At 35.5% G+C, this 7,699-nt stretch overlaps 1 pseudogene; it reads left to right on the top strand.

Annotated features, from left to right (window-relative positions):
- The first annotated feature begins 4,122 nt into the window (after positions 1-4,122).
- On the top strand, positions 4,123-5,026 carry LOC141518589 (mitochondrial carrier homolog 1 pseudogene; annotated as a pseudogene).
- The last annotated feature ends 2,673 nt before the right edge of the window (positions 5,027-7,699 follow it).

Raw genomic sequence — 7,699 nt, 5'->3', positions numbered from 1 at the left:
AATAACTACATGGGAATCAGGAAACAATAAAACGAAGTCAAAAGAATGAAAAATTGAAGAAAATTGAAATATTGGAAAAACATGAGATTTGGAAAATAAACTAAGGAGAGATTATCCATGAATTATTGGATTTACTGAAAGTCATGATAAAAAAAAAGAATCTAATCACCAAATTCCAAGATATTATCAAGAAAAATTGCCCTGATGTCTTAGAACCAAAGGATAAAATTGAAAATGAAAGAATCCACTGGTCACTTCCTTAAAAGATCCTAAAACAAATAATCCCAGAAATAGTATGGTCAAATCCCAGAGTCCCAAACTAAAGCAGAAAATATTGCAAGCAGTAAGAAAAAAGTTAAATATTGTCAATCCATAGTTAAGATAATATAGAATTTAGCAGCTTTTATATTAAAGGATCAGAGGGCTTATAGTATAATATTCCAGAGAGCAAAAGAGCTAGGATTACAACCAAGAATCACCTTAGCAAATTTAAGACTATTCATTCAAGGAAGAAAATGGACATTTAATGAAATGGAGACCCTTCAAGCACTCTTGATGAAAAGAACAGAGCTGAATAAAAAATATGATTTTGAAATGCAAAAATCAAGAGAAGCATAAAAATGTAGAGAAAAAATCACCACAGACCCAATCAGGTTAAACTATTTGCATTCTTACAAGGGAAGAAGATACTTACAACTCTGAAGAACTTGACCTGGGGTAGTTAGACAAAAAAGCACAGGCACGACTTGAACATGATGGGATGATATCTAAAAAGAATAAAATAAAATGAAGACATGAGAAAGAGGGATACTTTGGGAGAAGGGGAAGGGATAGGTAGAATGAAGTAAATTCTCACATAAAAGAGGTTTTTTGTGAAAGAGGGAAAGAAGAGGTAGTGGGATAGACGGGAAGAAGGGTGTAGTGGGGTAGATGGTTGGCAGGCAATATTGAACCTTATTCTCATTGGAGTTGGCTCAAAGAGAGTAACAAATACTCTCAGTTAGGTTTAAAAATGTATCTTAACATAGAGGGAAGTAAGAAAGGAGTAAGGATAAGGCAAGGAAGGGGAGCTAATAGAAGGGAGGGTGGATTTGGAGAGATGGTGGTCAGAAGTATACCAATTTTAAGAAGGAATGGAGTGAAAGGAGGAGAAAAGAAGGATAAATGAGAAAATGGAATGAAGAAAAATGCACAGTAACCATAACTATGAAAAAAATTTTACAGCAAGTTTCTCTGATAAAAACCTCAGATATATAGAGAACTGAATCAAATGTTTTAAGAATGCAAATCACTCATCAACTTATAAATGAACAAAGCACATGAACATGCTTGCAGATGAAGAAATCAAAGCTAGTTGTAGCTTATGAAAAAAATTCTCTAAATCAATATTTAATAGAGAAGATCAAATTGAAACAACTTTGAGATACCTCCTCACTCATATAAAATTGGCTAATATGACAGAAAAGGAAAATGACAAATATTAAAGAAAAATAGAGACACTAAAATTCTACTGGTAGAGTTGTGAACTGATCCAACCATTCTGGAGAACAATTTTGAATTCTGCCAAAAGGGGAATCAAACTTTGCATACCTTTTCATCCAACAATATCTCTGGATCAAAGATATCAAAGTGGAAGAGGAACTGTATGTACAAAAATATTCATATCAGCTATTTTTTCTGGTATTTTTAGAAAGATTTTATTAATTTTAAGTTTTGACTTTTATAATTTTTCCCCCATTTCTTGCTTCCCTCCCCCAAACCCCTATAGAAGGCAGTCTGTTAGTCTTTACATTGTTTCCATGGTATACATAGATCTCAGTTCAATGTGATAAGAGAGAAATCATATCCTTAAGGAAGAAAAATAAAGTATAAGAGATTGCAAAATTACATAAGGCAATCTTTTGGGGGTTTTTTTTTGTAAATTGAAAGTAATAGTATTTTGTTCAAACTCCACAATTCTTTCTCTGGATACAGATGGTATTCTCCATCACAGATACCCAAAAATTGTCCCTAGTTGTTGCACTGTTGGAATGAGCAAGTCCATCAAAGTTGATCATCACCCCCATGTTGTTAGGGTTTACAATGTTTTTCTGGTTCTGCTCATCTCACCCAGCATCAGTTCATGCAAATCCTTCCAGGCTTCCCTGAATTTACATTCCTCCTGGTTTCTAAGAGAACAAGAGTGTTCCATCATGTACATATACCATAGTTTGTTAAGCCATTCCCCAATTGAAGGACATTTAGTTGATTTACAATTCTTTGCCACCACAAACAGGGCTGCTATGAATATTTTTGTACAAGTGATGCTTTTGCCCTTTTTCATAATCTCTTCAGTATATAGAACCAGTAGTGGCATTGCTGGATCAAAGGGTATTCACATTTCTGTTGCCCTTTGGGCATAATTCCAGATTTCTCTCCAGAAAGGTTGGATGAGTTTACAACTCCACCAACAATGTATTAGTGTCCCAGATTTCACACATCCCTTACAACATTGATCATTGTCCTTTCTGGCCATATTGGCCCATCTGAGAGGTGTGAGGTAGTATCTCAGAGATGCTTTAGTTTGCATTTCACTAATAAGTAATGATTTAGAGCAAGTTTGCATATGAATATGGATCACTTTGATTTCATCTGTTAATTGCCTTTGCATAACCTTTGACCATCTCCCAATTAGGGAATGGCTTGTCTTTTTTTTAAAATTTGACTCAGTTCTCTGTATATTTTAGAAATGATTCCTTTGTCAGAAATACTAGTTGTAAAAACTGTTTCCCAATTTAGTACATTTATTTTGATCTTGGTTATAGTGTTTTTGTCTGTGTAAAAGCTTTTAAATTTAATATAATCAAAATTCTCTGGTTCATTTTTAATGATGATCTCCATTTCTTCCTTTGTTATAAACTGCTTCCCTTTCCATAGATCTGACAGGTAAACTACTCCTTGAACTTCAAGTTTGCTTATACTAATTTTTTTTTGTCTAAATCCTGAATCCATTTTGATCTTATCTTGGTATAGGGTGTGATGTGTTGGTCTAATCTAAGTTTCTTCCATACTGACTTCCAGTTTTCCCAAAGCTTTTTTTTTTATCAAAGAGAGAGAGTTTTTAATCCCAATAGCTGGACTCTGGGTTTATCAAACATCAGATTACTATAATCATTCCCTGCTATTGCAGCTAATCTATTCCACTGATCAACCACTTTATTTCTTAGCCAATACCAGACAGTTTTAAGGACTGATGTTTTATAATATAATTTTAGATCTGGTAAGGCTAAGCCACCTTCTTTTGTACATTTTTCATTGAATCCCTGGAAATTCTTGACTTTTTATTTCTCCATATAAATTTGCTTTCCATTTTTTCTAACTCATTAAAGTAATTTTTTGTAATTTTCATTGGTAGGGCACTAAACAGGTAATTTAGTTTTGGTAGAATTGTCATTTTATTATGTTAGCTCAGCCTATTCATGAGCAGTTGATGTTTGCTCACTTATTTAAGTCTGATTTTATTTGTGTTAAAAGTGTTTTGTAATTGTTTTCAAAAAGTTTTTTTGAATCTGCCTTGGCAGAAAGACTCCAAGGTATTTTATATTTTCTGAGGTTACTTTGAATGGGATTTCTCTTTCTAGCTCTTTCTGCTATATCTTGCTAGTCATATATAGAAATGTCACAGATTTATGAGGGTTTATTTTATATCCTGTGACTTTGCTAAAATTGATAATTATTTCTAGTAATTTTTAGATGATTTTTTTGGGATTCTCTAGGTCATCTGCAAAGAATGAGAGTTTTTTCTCTTCCTTCCCAATTCTAATTCCTTCAATTTATTTTTCTTCCCTTATTTCTGAGGCTAACATTTCTAATATGATATTGAATAGTAGTGGTGATAATAGGCATCCTTGTTTCACCCCTGATCCTATTGGGAATACCTCAAGTCTATGCCTGTTGCATATAATGCTTTCTGATGGTTTCAGTCAGATAACCATTTATTCCTACACTCTCTAGTGTTTTTAGTAGCAATGGATGCTGTGTTTTGTCAAAAGATTTTTCAGGGGGGGATGGTGGGCGTGGGGCCTGGTGCTCGCCGTAGGCTGGTAACTGGTGCAGCAGCCCCCGCAGTCCGCCTCCCAGGGCATGGGAGCTGGGGAGGGCTCCGCGGCCACCGAGGCCCTGTTCCTGGCCCTGGGTGCTGGTGTGACGGCGCTGAGCCACCCCGCTCTTCTACGTGAAGCTGCTCATCCAGCCAAACACATTGTACAAGTGGATTGTAAGAGGGGACTGTTCCGAGGCCTGAGTCCGAGGCTTATGTCTAGTGCTCTCTCCACTCTGTCCCAGGGCAGCGTGAAAAAGGTCTTCCCTTTGGAGGAGTTAGAACATGTATCCAGTAAGGATAATGTGAAGACATCACTGAGGAAGGTGGTAAAAGAAACTTCCCATGAGATGGTGATGCAGTGTGTGTCTAGGGTGCTCTCACACCCCCTGCATGTCATCTCCATGCGCTGTATGGTCCAGTTCGTGGGGCCGGAGGTCAAATACAGCGGTATACTGAGCTCCATTTGGAAGATTTTCAGAGAAGAAGGGCTACTGGGGTTCTTTGTGGGCTTGATCCCTCCTCCTGGGAGATGTGGTCTTTTTGTGGGGCTGTAACCTCCTGGCTCACTTCATCAATGCCTACCTGGTGGACGACAGTTTCAGCCAGGCACTGGCAGTTCGGAGTTACACCAAGTTTGTAATGGGGATTGCAGTGAGCATGCTGACCTACCCTTTTCTCTTGGTTGGAGATCTCATGGCGGTCAACAACAGTGGGTTGTTGGCAGGTCTCCCTCCCTATTCCCCAGTGTTCAAGTCTTGGATTCATTGTTGGAGATATCTGAGCATGCAGGGTCAGCTTTTCCAGGGATCAAGTCTGCTTTTCCACCGAATCTCAACAGCATCAAGCTTCTCCATTGATTAAATCAGAATAATTGCCTACAATAATAGCACACTATCTCCATCCAGTCTAAGTGAGGGCCTGATCATTGGGCTATCTTGTAAGATAACTGACTGTAATACAGTGGAATTCGGATGTTCCCCCTTCTGGTGGTTATTAGTTGTCCTTCAGTTGAACTGACAGGGAGTAGGGTATGAGAAAAGGGAGTGGGGTTTTGGTACAGTCTGACTGAAAAAGTCCTTGCTCTATACTGATACTGAATTAAAAAGTTCTAAGACTGCTGGAGGAATGAGACAAGGGACATTGGATCAATTTCTGGGAAACATCCAAGAGGCATTGCAAATGATATGCAAAGTATTAATTTACAGAGGCTTACTCCATTACACCATACCCAGAGCGGCAGCAGATTCCCCATTGATCAAAACCCAGGCAGAGAACAACAACAACAACAATAATAATAGCAATAGCCCAAATTTATATGGGTTTTAAAAGTATACAGGACATTTTCCCCACAAAAGCTGAGGTGGGGGGTGGCTTGTTTTAATAAATACTCATATCACTTCATTCTATTGATTAATAAAATTTGAATTGTGCTTTAGAGTTATTCTATTTAATTCAACAGCCTTAAGGAATTTTTTAATTCCCATTTTACAAACAAGGAAAAAGACTCAGCAATGTTTTCTTGCCTAAGATCACATACTAGTAAAGTGACAGATCTGAGACTTGAACCCAAATGTTCTCTTAAGTAAGGATTCCTTCTGTTCTTTGTCCTGGCTTTCCTAAAACACAGTAAAATTTGCTTAGTAAAATTTTTTTGAAAAAAAAAAGATTTTTCAGCATTTATTGATATAATCATATGATTTCTGATAGATTTGTTATTGATATAATTAATTATACTAACAGTTTTCCTAATATTGAACCAACCCTGCATCTCTGGAATAAATCCTAATTGGTCATAGTGTATTATTATAGTGATAACTTGTTGTAATTGATTTACTAAGATTTTGTTTAAGATTTTGGATATTCATTAGGGAGATTGGTCTATAATTTTCTTTCTCTGTTTTTACTCTTCCTGGTTTAGGTATCACCACCATATTGGTGCCATAGAAAGAGTTAGGCAGAGTTCTGTCTTCACCTATTTTTCCAAAAAGTTTATATAGAATTGGAACCAATTGTTCCTTAGATGTTTGATAGAATTCACTTGTGAATCCATCAGGCCCTGGAGATTTTTTCTCAGGGAGTTCAATAATGGCTTGTTGAATTTCTTTTTCTGAGATAGAGTTGTTTAGGTTTTTAATTTCCTCTTCAATTAAACTGTGCAACTTATATTTTTGTAAATATTCATCCATTTCACTTAGATTTTCAAATTTATTGGTATAGAGTTGGCTAAAATATTTCCAAATTATTACTTTAATTTCCTACTCATTGGTGGTGAGTTCACCTTTTTTCATTTATGATACTAGCAATTTGGTTTTCTTCTTTTTTTAATCAAATTGATGAGAAGTTTATCAATTTTATTGGTTTTTTCATAAAATCAACTCTTGGTTTTATTTATTAGTTCAATAGTTTTCTTGCTTTCAATTTTATTAATTTCTCATTTAATTTTTAGAATTTCTAAATTGGTATTTAATTAGGAGTTTTTAATTTGTTCTTTCTCTAACTTTTTTAGTTGTGTATTTAGTTCATTGATTTTCTCTTTCTCTAATTTATTCATGTAAACATTTAGAAATATAACATATACTCTGACAGCTGCCTTGAGTGAATATCATATTTTGGTATTTTGTTTCATTATTGTCATTATCTAGGATAAAATAATTAATTCTTTCTATAATTTGTTGGTTGATCCACTCATTTGTTAAAATGAGGTTATGTAGTTTCCAATTAGTTTGGGGTCTATATCTCACTGGCATATTATTTTTATTGCATTATGATCTGAGAAAGGTGTATTCACTATTTCTGCCTTTCTGCAGTTGATCATTTGGTTTTTATGCATCTAGTACATGGTCAGTTTTTGTGTAAGTGCCATGTACTGCAGGGAAAAAAGGATATTGCTTTCTGTCCCCATTCAGTTTCCTTCATAAGTCTATCATATCCAGGTTTTCTAAAAATCTATTTATCTCCTTCAATTCCTTCTTGTTTATTTTGTGGTTTAATTTGTCTAAATCTGAGAGTGGGAAGTTGAAGTCTCCCACCAGTTGAGTTTTTCTGTCTATTTCTTCCTATCACTCTTTCAACAGCTCTTTCAACTTCTCTAAGAATTTGGATGTTATACCATTGGGTGGACACATATTTAGTATTGAAATTACTTTATTTTTCTATGGTATCTTTTAGGAGGATATAGTTTCCTTCCTTATCTCTTTTAACACTATCAATTTTTTGCAAATGCTTTGTATGAGATAAGGATTGCTACCCCTGCTTTTTTCACTTCAGCTGAAGCAAAACATATTTTGCTACAACTTCTACATGTATCTCTCTGCTTCAAATGAATTTCTTGTAAGCAGGATATTGCAGGTTTCTGGTTTTTAATCCACTCTGCTATTAGCTTATGTTTTAAGGGAGAGTTCATCCCATTCACATTCAAAGTTATAATTATTAACTCTTTATTGCCCTCTATGCTATCTTCCTTCTGTTTGTATTTTTCCCCTTTTTTCCCTTTATCCTTATTTCCCAGTATTTTGTATCTGAATACTGCCCCCTTCAGTGTGTATGCCCTCCTGTATCATCCCCCCTTTCTTTCCCCTTTCCCTTTTCCCCTTCTTCCCTCCCTCCCTTCTGCTAGTT

This window comes from Macrotis lagotis, chromosome 1 (assembly GCF_037893015.1).
Source record: "Macrotis lagotis isolate mMagLag1 chromosome 1, bilby.v1.9.chrom.fasta, whole genome shotgun sequence".
Lineage (NCBI taxonomy): Eukaryota > Metazoa > Chordata > Mammalia > Peramelemorphia > Peramelidae > Macrotis > Macrotis lagotis.
This window is presented reverse-complemented; position numbering and strand designations above follow the sequence as displayed.